We start from the raw sequence: 15,145 nt of genomic DNA, 5'->3' as shown, positions 1-15,145 counted from the left end.
TGCATGGCCCACCGTATTGCCCAGGGAAAAGGTCCATACTACTTGCAAAAACTCCTTATCATCCATCGTCCTATCCGAAATCTTAGATCTGCTGGAGTGATGTTATTCAAACTCCCCCGAGTTCACAGATCCAGAATGGGAGGTAACTCCTTCCGTTTCTTGGCTAGCAAACACTGGAACAGCCTCCCCTTGAATCTTCGGATGGAGCCCTCCGAAACAAGATTCAGACAAAATCTAAAAACTCTTCTCTTTCCCAAGTAAATAGCTTTCTGATATAATCTAGGATTTTAGTGTAACTTGGTTTTAGCTTCATCTGAGAGCAGTAGTTTTCAGCGCGGGGACACACCGTCATAGGTGTAACCAGGCGCTTAAGAAATGGTTTTATTATTATTATTATTATAAGAGAGCTTCTGATGTCCGGGCTCTGGACATTTCTGCACGAGGTTTTACCCAGGAGGGTGTTACCTTTACGATTTCCAGGAGGACTAAATCTAGTACAAGGTCAGTAACCTATCCTGCTTTTCCAGACTCTCCTAAACTGTGTGTAGTTAGATGTCTTAAGTCTTATGAGGACATGACTTTGGAGGTTCAACCTCCAGGTGAACGGCAGCTTCTTTTTGCCATTAAGAAACCCTTTCGGGCGGTTTCCTCTCCCACCATTGCTAGATGGGTTAAGTGGGTTATGTCTGAATCCGGGATTGATGTCAGAAATTTTGGTGCTCATTCCACCAGAGGTGCTATTGCCTCCAAGGCTGACAAGTTGGTGGCAGATAGGAGGACATTATGAATGTGGCTGATTGGTCTTCGGAATCAACTTTTATAAAGTTTTATTTCAAGCCAATTCACGAAGCCTCTGCGCTTTAAACTTGCATAATCCTCGCCTCCTGACATAGAATGAGAAATTTCCTAGTTATCAAAAAGGAAAGTTTCAATTCTATTATGGACGCGGAGGCGAGGATTATCCCTCCCTGGCTTCATCTAGCCTCCCGCCCTGGGATTATCTGTATGAGGATTACCTTTCTACGTATCAGGAAAGTATTGCTCTTATGATTTATTATGTTTTGCATCAGATTTGTGCTATTTTGATTCCAGTTTTATTTGGCAGCTTGTGCTTCCAGTACTTTATTGCCTTTGTACTTGCTTGACTGGTTGCTTTATGCTTATGTAATGTTCTCATATAGGAGTTTCTTCTGGATAGGAGATTATTATATTCTCTTTTATCCTAGGTTCGGACCAGAAGACGGATTAGACGATGGTCAACTTAACTTCCTGCAGCATCGAAAGAGGAAGGACTTCGTCATGGGATCTCCTATATGCCCTTGCCTGGACTATGATTGGTGGACTGGTCTCCATGACTACGGCTGAGCCTCATGGGCTATGTAGTTCATGGCTGTTTTTTCTTGTTCCTTTTAACTTGCTGTCTAATAAATAGAGAAAGGATATGCATAATCCTCGCCTCCTTAATAGAATTGAAACTTTCCTTTGTGATAACTAGGCAATTTCTCATTCTCACTGCATGAGATGGATTGAGCCATCAATCTTTCCCTTTTGAAGGTGGGGAGGCTCAAGCAGTACATTTTCCGCATTACAAGACGGTCTAGAGCCTCCAGAAATTTTCTGTTTATTCGCCAGGTATTAAGGGGAGGAAGTGTGCAAGGTTTGTGAAGCTCTGACCGTTGGTGACTTAACGATGCTGACCTATGAAGAGAATAAACACGCTCTTGCTTTTAACTTCAGTTTGCCCGTTTCCTGCTCTTTATTACAAAGCTTTGCTTTCTGAAATCCTCTTAATTTTCTTTGCTCTTCCTCTCCTACTTTTTTTTTTTACCCCTTTTTTTTGTTCCTCTCTTTCGAAATATTCGCCAAGTATTTATTTTTGCACCATTTCCTTACCACACTAATATGTACTTAATTTTCCTATTTGTGTCTGGATATCCTTGTCTCGTTCGTTTTCTGTCACGCTTATCATCCCCCTCACGATTGATAAAGCTAACGTGAAATGAAGTGGTCAAGTGGAAACAACAGGACCCTGATGGCATACTTGAAATAACAAGCCAATCGTTGCCCTCGCTGCTCAAACTGTGCAGCCTAATGGCTACGGCATGTGACGCAGGGTAGAGGCCGGGTGGCTCTCTTAGGCGGAAGTCTAATCGGGGAAGCAGAGGCGCATGGCAGGAGGACTGAGGGAGCGACAGGAAGTTCATAGCTGTTGACTGTGTATACGGGCCGGGTGGCTCTTGTCGGCGGAAGTCTCCTCACCAATACCGGTACCATTTGCACGGGGTTATAGGGGTATTTTGGTACCCTCAGGCCGTAACGTCGCTTTCTTAGACTTGAAAGCAAAAGTCATCCGCTGAGGATTGAAGAGGCCGCCAACAAGCGGGAGGCGCACCAGGTACATCCTCTTCCCGAGTTATCCATGACAAGAACGGAGAGCCCACATAGGTCTCCATCCTGTACACACGCGAGAAACACCCCGCCCTCGCTCTCCGAGGGACCCTGAGACATGCCCAATGTTGCCGATTCCCCTGATTACACTTAAGGTGTACTTTTCGGTGTCAGTGAACTACTAATTGGCGTCGATCATTGATAACGGTTTTAAACTGGGACGACGCAACAACAGATTGCGGTCCCACCTCTTCATTCCCTGTGCTTTTCTGTTGAGTGATCTGACATGTTACCTTTTACTCGGAGAAAGGGTGTGATTGTGACATTGGCGAGTTATGGTGACTTCAACATAGAAGGTATGTCGCCGTAACGTTAATTTCGGTAGTGGTATTTTGCTGATGTTATTATCTAGTGTTAAGGGCGCGACTACCTGAGTCCGGGCCAGTGACGGACGCTTAACTTGATAGTGGAAACAAGCCAGACAAAACTATCGGTTTTGCCAGTTCGTGTTCGCAGTATCACCTATACAACTAAGAATCACCTATACAACTAGCACTGATTTTGTTATGAGTGATTTGGGTTGGATGTTTCAGTTCTGAAAACAGACTCTTAAATATTACAGAGGCATCTGGTCACTCAGTTCGCCCATTCACTACTTTCTTATACAACCCTCATGGTTTTGGACACTTTTGCCTTGTTTTCTATCCAAATCACTGTGAAATTTTCCAGCTGCATATCTCGCGTCCTCTTTCCTCTTCAGCTGTGTCTTTTCACCTTCTGCACATACTTCATTCATCTGTGTCTTTTCACCTTCTGCACATACTTCATTCATCACCTCTGCTTTATCCCCATACTCACAACCACCCACTCCACTATAAGCCCTGCATTTCCTTCATCTTAGCACTGTTAATATTCCGACAGCCGTGACGCAATTTCACACAACTTATCGTAGAATTCCAATTGTCACACTCCATGTGCTCTGCAGAGAGGCCTCTGATTGGATTTGCGTGCCGTCAAAAACCTTCCTGAACTACTGGCATACTCTGTGCAAACATGCATTCCATTCAGAATTGGGTTCGGAGCTGTCAGATGTGGCCTTCCTGAATCCCCACAACAAGTAGCATGTCTTTGCAGCTAGCTAACCTTTACTGCAATCGGTCACCAAATAATACATATGCAAAAAAATCTCAATTTTTGTAATATTATTGATCCTTAAAAAGTTTTTGTTGAATGGTGTGCGCTATATAAAATAGATCTGATGTATACATATTAAACTGTGTTGTTTTCCTGGACTTTGATCACTTAGGCCTAATGAAACACTCCTGTAAATAAACTTTTAAACTCAATTTGAACTTAACATGAGTAAGGTTTTTGATACACGGTGATACGTTCTAATTTTATATGGCACACCCCATTCAATGAAAAGGCGTTCTTTGGATCAGCAAAGTTATAAAACTGGTGAATTTCTCTTTATATGTATTATTTGGGGACTGAATGCCGTTAAATTTATATGTAAGGCTATCGGAGTAAAACATTATTTTGATGTGGTTTTCTCATTACCACTGCTTTCTCTGGCACCGCCTTTCAGAGGATTCAAAAAACATAATGCAGTGTTTATATTTTGGCAGCACACGCCGGTGGGATGTATGTGGCACTGAAATGATACTCAATAATAGCATGAGTTTGAAAGTAGGTTGCAAAAACATTTAAAGAATGCCTGGCTAACACCCTCACTCCCACCCTCTTTTTGTCCATATGCTGGGATTTGTTTCAGTTGCGGTAGCTAAGCGCAATATGCTTGACAGTTGAATCAATCAGGACATTTGTTAAGCGCGCTACATACCCGTGAGGGTCTCAAGGTGCTTGGGGGAGTCGTGGGGTACTGCTACTGATCGAAGAGCCAGGTCTTGAGAAGTCTTCCCAAGTCCAGTAGATCTTGGGTCTGCGGTAGGTTGGTGGGGAGGGTATTCCAGGTCATGGCGGCCAGGTGGGAGAAGGATCTGCTGCCGGCGGTCGTTCTTCGGATGCAGGGGACTGTGGCGAGGCCAGCGGAGCGGAGCTTGCGGGTAGGGGTGTAGAAGCTGAGTTGTCTGTTGAGGTACGCTGGGCCTACGTTGTGAAGGGCCTTGTGTGCGTGGATGAGGAGCTTGAAGGTTATCCTCTTGTTGACGGGGACCCAGTGTAGGTCTCTCAGGTGGTGTGTGGTGTGGCTGTGGCGGGGGATGTCGAGGATCAGTCGCGCTGAGGCGTTCTGGATGCGTTGCAGCCGTCTCAGGAGCTTGGTTGGCGTTCCTGCGTAGAGGGCGTTTCCGTAGTCCAGCCTGCTGGTGACGAGTGCCTGGGTGACTGTTCTTCTCCTTTCGGTGGGGATCCCCTTGAAGATCCTGCTGAGCATTCAGAGGGTGTTGAAGCAGGAAGAGGAGACGGAGAGGGTGGAGTCTAAGATGACCCCCAGGTTGCGTGAGTGGTCGGTGGGTGTCGGGGCTGTTCCAGTGATGTCGGCCACAGGAGTCGTCTTAGGCTGAAGGGGTGGAGCCGAGGATGAGGACCTCCTTTTTTCCGAGTTCAGCTTCAGTCGGATGTTCTTCACCCATTCGGCGACAGCCTTCTTTCCTTCGTGGAGGTTAGTTTTGGCGGTGTGAGGGTCTTTGGTGAGGGAGATGATCAGCAGGGTGTCGTCGGCGTTGGAGATGATGTTGAGGTTGTGCTGTCTTGCGGCGTGGGCTAGGGGTGCCTTGTAGATGTTGAACAGCGTTGGGCTTAGGTAAGAGCCCTGGGGTACGCCTTAGGTGTTCTTGTGGCGGTGGAGCGGAAGGGTGTGAGGCGGACGCACTGAGTTCTGCCGGAGAGGAAGAATGTGGTCCAGTCCAGGGCCTTCTCTTGGATCCCGGCTCTGTGTAGGCGTGTTCATAGTGTGCGGTGGCAGACCGTGCCGAAGGCAGCTGACCGGTCCAGGAGGATGAGGGCTGCTGTTTCCCCGTTGTCGAGCAGGGTCTTGATGTCGTCGGTGGCGACGATGAGGGCGGTTTCGGTGCTGTGGTTGCTGCGGAAACCGGACTGGGATGGGTCCAGGATGATGTTGTCCTCGAGGTAGCAGGTCAGTTGTTTGTTGATGATTTTCTCTGTGACCTTCTCCGGGAAAGGAAGCAGGGAGATGGGACGGAAGTTCTTGAGGTCCTTGGGGTCCGCCTTGGGCTTCTTGAGTAAGGCGTTGATCTCGGCGTGCTTCCAGTTCTCCGGGAAGGTTGCTGTCTTGATGGAGATGTTGATAGCTTTCCAGAGCTGGGGAGCGATGATTGTGCTGGCTTTGTTGAAGACGTGGTGTGGGCATGGGTCAGACGGGGAACCGGAATGGACGGAGTTCATGATCTTGATGGGGTCATCGGCGTTGATGTTGGACCAGGTGATCAGGCGGCTGGTGGTCGTGGGGGTGGAGGTCTCTGTAGTTGGCGGTGGAGTCGTGGCGTTGAAGCTGTCGTGGATTTCGGCAATCTTGCAGTGGAAGTAGGTGGCAAGTGAGTCGCACAGGTGCTGCAAAGGGGGGGTATGTCGTTGGTGTTGGAGCTGGGGTTGGAGAGTTCCTTCACCATGCTGAAGAGCCCTTTGCTGTTGTGTGCGTTGTTATCCAGGCAGTCCGTGTTAATCATATAGCGGGAATGCAACCTATGGGTAAAAATTCAGACTAGCGTTGGTGCGTTCAGAGGAGAATGTTTTAATTTGAGATTCAACAGGAAAACTATTCTAGTGTCTTTCCTGTGATGCCTGGAGAAGTAATGTTTGCTAGGATGGTAGGAGAACTGACTCGTGGAAAGCAGAAGAAATGTTAAGGAGTGTTTGGATTTGAGAAAATTGCCAGAATCAAGTTAGAATCGAAGGTTGTTGAATCCTAATTGAAATATGTTAAATAAGTTGAAAAAAGAAAGACGACAGGCGAGGCAGTTGAATACCACCCATGTTTTAGAAAAAAGGAGAGGTGTTAATTGAATGGGAGAAATAATCTCCAGCAAGTGGTACACAGCTGAAAATGTGTAGAGACAACCCAGAAAATTGGAAATGAGTGCTAATGGTTGACCAGTTAGGGCTAAAGGTGGATGGGGTCCAGGATAGTTCCTTGATCTGAATGAAGTGGGTTAGCTCAGCAAGCGAAGACGTGGCACAAATTAATTAGTAACATTGTGCAGTGTGATAATGGTGTATCGTATACTGTGCTTAATTTGTAACCATGTTAATTGCAAGAGAGCCCAACGTTTTGAAGCCAGCAGCTGGTACTACAAATATCAAAGGTCCTGAATAGCAATGCTGCATAGTCTCGATTCCATCTCATGTCCCTTTCATCCACCACCAAACACTCTCTGATCCTTTATCTCACTTTTGCCGGCTCTTTTTAATCGTTTAGCCTCTGTTTTTCCATCTTTTTCTGCCTCTTTCTTCCCTACTTTTTTTTTTTTTTTTTTTTTTTTTTTTTAGCTCTAGGTGAAATTCTGATAAGGAAAAACAAGTGCTATGCCCCAGAGTTCTGTTGCGCCCCAACCGAGCCACCGGCTCAAATTAAGCAATGAGTGAATGAGTTGGGGTTCTGAGGCAGCTGCATGCATTCTGTGTACTCTTACTGGAGGGCTATTTGAAGAGAAGTAAGTTGTACAGTGATAAGATTGAATATGGTCGTTCTAGAATTGTGTTTCAGATCCAAGTTGCAATGGCTGAGGAACATAGGAGGGGTAAAGCGAGTCTCAGAATTAAGATGGAGACCATTTCTTCAGGGAATGTACATGTGATAATGGTTGGGTAATGGAGTGCAGCAAAACTAAGTTTAAAAGAAACTTGGATTGTGATAACTATTTTTTGCAGCCCTTTAGATAAGTTACAATATCAACATTAGCATCATTTTTGTTGGGTGCCGTTTGGATTTCTGTGTCTCGACGCCATTCATTGTTCTTGGCTTTCTTGATGACTTGAGTAAAGGTGCACTGATGTGTTGCTTGGTAGGCAGAGAAAGCTGTTTCAGTGTATTGTTTTGTAAATATTCCCTGAGAGGTTCCTTTAGGGACCTCTTAAATGTTTTATGTCTATTGATGTATCTACCGAAGGACATATCAGTCTAAGTTGGTTTGTAGGGAGATGTTATGTTATTTAGTTTTATAACGGTGCGACTACTCCTGGGAGTGTCCCGGCGCGAGCTCGCAGGGGGAGGAGTAGTATTGGGTAAATTCAATATTTTTATGTTAGGTCCGAATCCGACATTATATTTTGGTATTGGTATTTTTGTAGTAGTGCTGGAAAGCTGTATAGGGCGTGTAGTTGCACCCGTGGAATTGTACACATGAACTAATTTCTAGAGATAATGTGTATCTATTGATTAATGGTATGCTTTGACATTTTATAATATTCTCTGATCCGTGTTTGTTACATTAAGAAATATTGTTAACTGATTCCTTGGATGTAGAGGATTTGTTTTTGTTGGTCAAGTGCATGCTTTGAGTGTTTGACAGATTCCAATGTGCTCTGGTGTAATTTTTCTTTAGCTGTAAACCTTATCTTGAACTAAGATATAATGGAGATAATTTGGTAAACATACATTTTTTTCTATTAAAAGACACATTCAGTATTGCAGTCTGTAGATATTAAAGCCAGTATTGCTTGGTATCAAACGTTAGCTGTACAATATCAGACCTTTCACAAGTGGAAAGGACAATGTGATTTCTTTTACAGAAGTACATTGTTTTATATGAGTTTTATATAGCGTGAACTTGACCCGAATCGGGTATCACAGCGCTTACATAGCACCAGTTGCATTACCGGAGGACACATTCATTTTTGTTAGGCACGGGGAGATTAGGTGGTTTGCCCAGAATCACAGGTTGTTCAGCGTCATTGCCGAGACTCGAACCCAGTTTCCCAGATTCGAGGTCGCCCTCCCCTGCCTTAGGCCAACTCCTCTCTTTGCGCAGGATTCACAGCTATGGGCCAAGGGATGTATGCTGCTACCTGTGAATTTTACTCATCACTGTCCAGAGTTTCTTCCTAGAAAAAGTGTTGGAAGGATTTCCACTTGAAGAAGGTAGCTATGATCTATTTGAGGCCGGGGTGTAATATATTCGAACTAAACTGACTTTTTTTCTGAGATTTTCAGAAATGGAAGCAGTTGAAAGAAACAATTGATGACTTTGATTCGTACAGACCGTTGTAAGAGATTTTAAAGGAATACTGTTTGCATTGAAATTGAGGTAATGAGTATAAATTTTTCAGACGGAAATAAGGGGTGGCTTGAAGTTAATGTCGATCAATTTACATACATTCATCAACTAATTCATAAGGGAATCCTTTCAATTAAATGAGGTTGAATAGCACATTTGAGCTAATTGTATTGTAAAAGCTGGTTAGAAGGGAAGTTATTGGATGTACCACTGCTGGGTCTCCCACATTTTCAGGGCTGTGTTCCTAACTCTAACCTACGTCCCTGGGACGAAGCTGGCATCACGTCACTCTGAGATCTTGTAATGGACAATTACTATCCTTCAACTAGCTTATAGAACAGTTTGCATTACGCAGCAGTCTGTATTTGGCCTACACGGTGCTCTTCGAATGGGCTGGGCTATATCAGATGCTGAACCAGAAACACATTTTGTATACACGATGGGAAGAGAATATTTAGATGACTTCATGAAGCTGTCCTAACCCATACTCAAATCCCCAAGTAAACTCTTCAAGATTCCTGGGAGCTCGAGCTTTGTTGGCCTTAATGATCAAGAATGGACAAAAGCCCTACAATATCTAAGTACAGTATTGCACTATGCTTGTTTTTAAATTAATACAATTATTAATTCTAGAGTTAACTGCCTATTCCCCACAGCTAACAAGGGCTGACCTTCATTTTATGCTTTGGGGGTGGCTAAACTAGTCCTCTTACTGGTCCTGAGTTCTGCTACGAATTGCAGAACTTACGGGTCTTGGTAAGACTCGGTAAGTCTCGGTAAGCTTATGCGCTGGGACTCTGTGGGTGACGTTATAAAGTCATACAGCACTTTGCTTCCTGGACCTGGCACTTCTACTCGCCAAATGAGCTATCACTAGTAATTGACTTTCACCTCGTCCTCTCCATCCCCACTGCATACTTTAGAAGAGTGGATTCAAGCTCTCTGCCATTAGGCTGAAGCTGAAGGGGCTACCACCCATAGGGAAGCCAGTGGGCTCTGTAAGCTCCGTATGGCTAGCAATTGGGATGAAATATGGATGCTTCTCAGAAAGAGTTACTCTGATAAGATATTCTCTTTGGTAATGACCCCCTCCTCTCTATATCAATCCAGGGGGCCCACAGGCTCCAACCTCCCTCCAGTTACCATCGAACCACTATCACACTAGTGCTTCCATTGTCATGACCTCTTCCCTCTCCAGCGTCTCCACATTTCCCTCTCCCATCTTGGGAACTCGGAATTCAAGACTGCCATGCAACCTATATGTGACAGCATCACTGTATCCTGAGCATCGACCTGGCCTCTTAGTGTTGTATTAGTCAGTAAATCCCAGCAGCAGCAATTAAAACCAATCTCTTATAACTGTTGCAACAAACTAGAACACTATAGAATGAGACAGATCATCACCAACATTTAGCTCAGCCTAGTTAGCCTATTAATTAGCGATTTGTGTTATGATGTGTTATGGACTACTGTCATTGACGTAATGTTATGTATTGCTAAGCACTGTCTTTACATCTTGTATGATCTGTGCTGAAGTTAAAACTCCAATATATATTGTTTAAAAAAAGAAAGAAAGAAAGAAGGGAATGTAATAGGTCGCTATCTTAAGATGGTAATTTGTAATTAAATTAAGCAAGAACTTTGGTTTTTTTAAGGGTACCTAGGATAAATGCGATTTGGATTTACAGCTTACGTTCAAACTAAGTATTAGGATTGTGCTTAGAAATGCCTTTGGGTAATTTATAGGTAGAATTCCTGATGGTTAATTGTGGATCTGTGCAGGTATTCTTCTTCTTTTTCATCCTTTTCCAAGTATTAGTATACGTGTAGTTGCATTATAAGAAACAGTCTGTTGTTGAGGAAAGGCTTAACTTGTAATTTTTCTTGCAACTCTCGCTCAGATCCACAATCTATCTGGTGTTGATTTTGACAGACCGCTACCAATTGGCTAATAGTTGCTCGTTACACACAATACAAAATGTTAAATGTTAGTGGTAACATTGTCATTTTAAGTGCATTTGTGTAGAGGGCTCCCACTAGCTCCCACTATTTGTATGTTCCCAGGTGCTTTTGGACTGTGGGCGCTCAATCACAGTTCGGGGATTCTCTGAACTAATTCCACTTTATGTTTATGGATGTGTGGATATTTGTGAATTGATTTACCTTGTGATGATAAACACATTCTACTTGGTGCCTTGGAGCTACATTACACATATGATGGTGACATTTAAGGCATATTTGAAATGTGTTTGGTGCTTGTGTTATGCTGTCTTTAAGAGGACTGTTGAGCTAACGTTTTACCTTATTACCTGTACTCATATAGGAACTAAAGTGGAGGGGAGATGGGTTTCCTTGTATTGAAGCATTGTGGCCCCTAGTTGAGGTAGCATTGTTCTTGTTTTGAAAAAGTAGTATTGTGCCCACCAGCAGCTGACTTTGGTCTGGTATTGGGAGAGTGCACTTTCTCTTTTTGGGTCTCAAACACGTGATAAAAGAAAAACGAGTTGAAAACACTTGTGTGTGATGATATTACAAAATCATGTTTGAGCTTTTTGCTGTTGAGCGGTGCTTGTCAATCACAGTGGTGTCTGTTGCCAAGGTTGTGAGATCTGCTCATTTATGTACATGACCTGTTTATGAAATTATCTTAGTGAGGTACAAGCTCTCTAACCCCTTTGAGGAATCATGTCTGTAAACGACTGCTTTAGGTGATTGTTTGGCATAATACACCTGGCATGGCATTCAAAAAGAGATCTTTCACGATGTTATAATCAACATACTGCTCAAGATCTCTTATTTGAGCTGCTTGTAGTCTTGTTGTAGAAGGAAACTAACAAGTTTTTCTTTAGGTTAAGATATACAATTTGCATGTTTGCGGAGTTCACCAGAGGGCTATGGTTCACCAACCTCAAACTATTTGAAATCAGTGGCCGAAGACCAGTCTCTGTATACAGCTTCAGCCTTCAGATGTATTCTTTTAGTAACTCCGCACACAACACCCAGCTTTAAGGCCTATGAAAACTCTGCAATGAAATTTAATTCAGATGCTAAACTGTATCAAAAAGTGAGACTGCAATAGTGAGTGAACTTTCATTTTCCCCATGTTCACATAGTTAGATTGAACACATTGTGTACAATTGATTGTTACACTGCTTAAAATCTGGGAATACTTGAAAGCTTTAGGGTGAAACACATGATTAAATAAACGTATATCCTTTAAAATGACTGACTGCAGTTGCCAATCCTTTTACTTCTTTCAAATTGAAGAAATGGAGCTTTCATCTCTGTGGCGTGGGAAACAGCCCTAACTCCGAAGTTTTTACTTTGTATAAAATTTACCATGCATTTTTTACATCGTAAAGACTATTGGCACGCAAGTCTTTACAACACAAGACTTTACCACGCATTTGTACAGTAGGTGGCAGTGTTTCGCAATGTGACACACTTTATACATTTTTTTTAAGGTAATTAAACAAGGGGGTTTGGACATAGCCCCCTTTAAAATATAAAAAATTAAAATTGTGCTAAACCTGTAACGACAAATGTAATGAAAAATTTATTAAGAATGAATGTCTAATTTTTTTGGTTGAGCATATCCGCAGCGCACATGTGCTAATTGCTCTGTGAGGCATTCTGTATTACAGTATGCCCTGGAAGCCCCACCCACTTTCCGCCCATATTTGTCATAGACTTGTGTCATTGTCCTTCGTAAATGCCGGCTTCTGGTTCATAAATAGGGTTGTTAGTCCCTCCTTGGTACCGCCTTGTTTGCATTTGCTACTTGCCATATTGACTGGACCTTTTACTGGTGGTGTTACAAGGTCTGTTTTATAAGTTGGTGAGCACTATTTTCTTTAATGCTCTTCTATTCCACCCATGACAGCGCAGCATCCGCCCGGTTTTATATTATTACTTTATTTACCTTACAGCGCGGTCCACTTCAACTATAGCAGCCATGCTTATTTATTTAATTTACAGCGTGGTCGCTTTCAAGCGGCCATGAGCCTTTAGTCTCCTATATAAAGTACCTGCTCACACACCACTGCACCCACGTCCTCCCACCTGGCGGTCATTTGTGTTTTAAAGCTCCTGCTACCTCTCCTCAGCTCAGCAGGCGTTACTTAATCTCTCTGGTAAGGGTGACTTGCCAGTGGCTAGCATCGCAACCTTAAAACTGCAGACTACATGCATATCTCCGCAGAAAGCACACAAACCTCTTAAGCTATCCCACACTGTTAGGATATTAACCAAATCATGCTTCGGCATTTTCGCCCTCCCTCCAGGCACCACCAGCTATGACACGCTACCTTTGTGGCTGGGTGAACGCCCTGTACTGCGTCAACGGGGGTGGAAGGGACTGCGGTTCGGTGCATTAGAAGGCAGGGCTGTGCATCAAGGAAGTAATGCCTTTTACTTATGTTTTGGTTTTTAAACCTAAATAAAAGGCATTGTCATTTACAATGCCAATAGCTTAAACTCGCGTAAATGCATGTCCTATTGCATTGCAAATGCTTGTTAACACTAGGTAACAGTAAGCGTGTAAAAGTATGCGTGATAGTGGAATGCGTGGTGAAGGTGTTCCACATGTGAGTGAATGTGATTACAACAAATACCACTACCGTGCAAAGTCGGCAACGTAAAAACGTTAGCAGTAAAGGAAGGCGTGCGTGGTAATGTCATACAACCTGTGGCGTAGGCAATCATGGTGCTAGTTACAAAAACTGGGGCATGACTTGCCAACTATTGCACTATTGTAGTGCATTTGTAGAGCTCATAAGTTGCTCCATCCCCATCATGGCTGGCAGTTTCTCCCTTTCTTGCCAAGAGGTGTGTGAGTTTGCATCAGGTGCTTAGCCCTGCATTTCAATTCCGGAATCTCGACAGGGGCTGCAGGTCCGATTTAGGGTGCAGCAGCTGTTGCATTGTCTGAACTGGTACTGAAAATGGAATAGCTGACCAAGTTTGAGGACCTGTGAAGATATGATTTACACTTGTAAAGAGGCTTGTGTGTATATACACTACTGAATAGGAGCAGTATTTAAGCAAGATTAGTCTAGTGTAGTGTTGAAACTGTGGGGGGATTGCTGAAGGTCCATGCATTTTTTTGTGCAATGCTATGTCAATTTCAAGTACATTTCAGTAGTCACCCTTGACCTCAGAATAGAAGTTTGTGAATGCCTGATTTGCACCCATTTGCTAGGTTTCTTTGAAACCAACTCCTAAAAAGACAACACATCAAAGAATTTAGTGCACTAATTGGTTCAGAATAGCAGGGAGAAAGTGTTGATTTATAGAATTTGGGTTTAGAAGAAGACTTTCTGTCGGTGAGCTTGGTAATTAATTGTGATGTTGTGATACTGAATGGCATTGCAGCCCTTCTTGTGTGTTGCAAGCGTGCAGATAACAGACCTGATGTAGCACATGCATGTTTTCCATTGTAGGAATGATGAGGCACTGCAGTATTGGAATAGATGTAACACAGGAATGCAATTGTTGATGAGAGCAGGCAGGGTAGAGGCAGAATCCGCACCAACAAAAGAGATCTAAAATATGATCATGGCTTACTGCAAGAGCTCTGATCCAGAGACCTTATTAAATGCAGAAGATGCAGGCTTAGAAGATGGTTATCGCTGGGGGTGCAAAAGGCTTCAAGCTAGTAGTAATTCGGTCACTATTAGATTCAGTTCCTTCCTATTATGAACGTTTGGCTGTGTAAAGAGCTCAGAAGAAGTGTAAAATGTAGTATTGCAATTGAGATCATTGTCAACACAAGATGGACCATAGCAAAAAACAAGCATTTGCAATGTAATAGGTCTCGCATTTGCAAGAGTTTAAGCTATTGGCATTGTAAATTGGCATATGCCTTTTATTTAGTACCTGTTTTGAAAACCAACGCATAAATAAAGTGCATTGTCATTTACAATCTCAATAGCTGAAACCCTTGCAAATGTGAGACCTATTTCATTGCAATTGCTTGTTATTAATGGGACATGCGCAACAGATGCTTGATGTACACATAAAAAAGAGAGTAAATACTTTACACCAGAGGTCTTCAATCTTTCTGATGCCAAGACACCCTGTCAAAAATCTTTAGGGGTAAGGACCCCCTCATGACAATTTCTAGAACTTGAGCCTTCTCATTATTGCTAACTATTGACAACCATAAACACCTCCAATTCCCACAGCAAATCATTTATACATTGGGGAAATGAATTAAACCGTGTTTAGCAGACCAAAGGTCAGTGGTTGGGGGCGTGGTCAAAGGTGTGGCTAAAATAAAAGGGCCTCACTTATGAGGCACTGGCGTAAGGCAGCGCTGCAAGTCTTCTTGCAGCGCTGCCCTACGCTAATGTGAAAGTGCAGGAATGTATCTTATTTATGAAATTTCCCCCTATGTTGGCACACAAATTGCTGCCTAGCGCCGACCTATGCCGGAGAGTTTTTGTGCAGGAAGGGGCACCTTCCTGCACACAAAAAATCCTGAGAGGGGGTTACCTCTTTCCGTGTGTGCTGCAGAATGGGAAAAAACGAGGAGAAATGAAAACATTTCTCCTCGTTACGCC

At 43.3% G+C, this 15,145-nt stretch overlaps 1 protein-coding gene across 5 annotated transcripts in view; it reads left to right on the top strand.

Annotated features, from left to right (window-relative positions):
- The first annotated feature begins 2,129 nt into the window (after nucleotides 1-2,129).
- The window catches only part of KMT5C (lysine methyltransferase 5C), a 207,753-nt gene continuing 194,737 nt past the window's right edge, over nucleotides 2,130-15,145 (top strand). The window contains exon 1 of one of the 5 annotated variants that reach the window (XM_086930292.1): nucleotides 2,130-2,267. The gene's annotated coding sequence lies outside the window, so the exon portion shown is untranslated. Of the gene's footprint in view, nucleotides 2,745-8,311; nucleotides 8,447-15,145 lie in introns of those variants that run through there. The other 4 variants (XM_086930290.1, XM_086930294.1, XM_086930291.1 and 1 more) reach the window with 4 other exon arrangements.

This window comes from Lissotriton vulgaris, chromosome 7 (assembly GCF_964263255.1).
Source record: "Lissotriton vulgaris chromosome 7, aLisVul1.2, whole genome shotgun sequence".
Lineage (NCBI taxonomy): Eukaryota > Metazoa > Chordata > Amphibia > Caudata > Salamandridae > Lissotriton > Lissotriton vulgaris.
The sequence above is the reverse complement of the archived record's forward strand: the minus strand, read 5'-3'. Positions and strand labels throughout refer to the sequence as shown.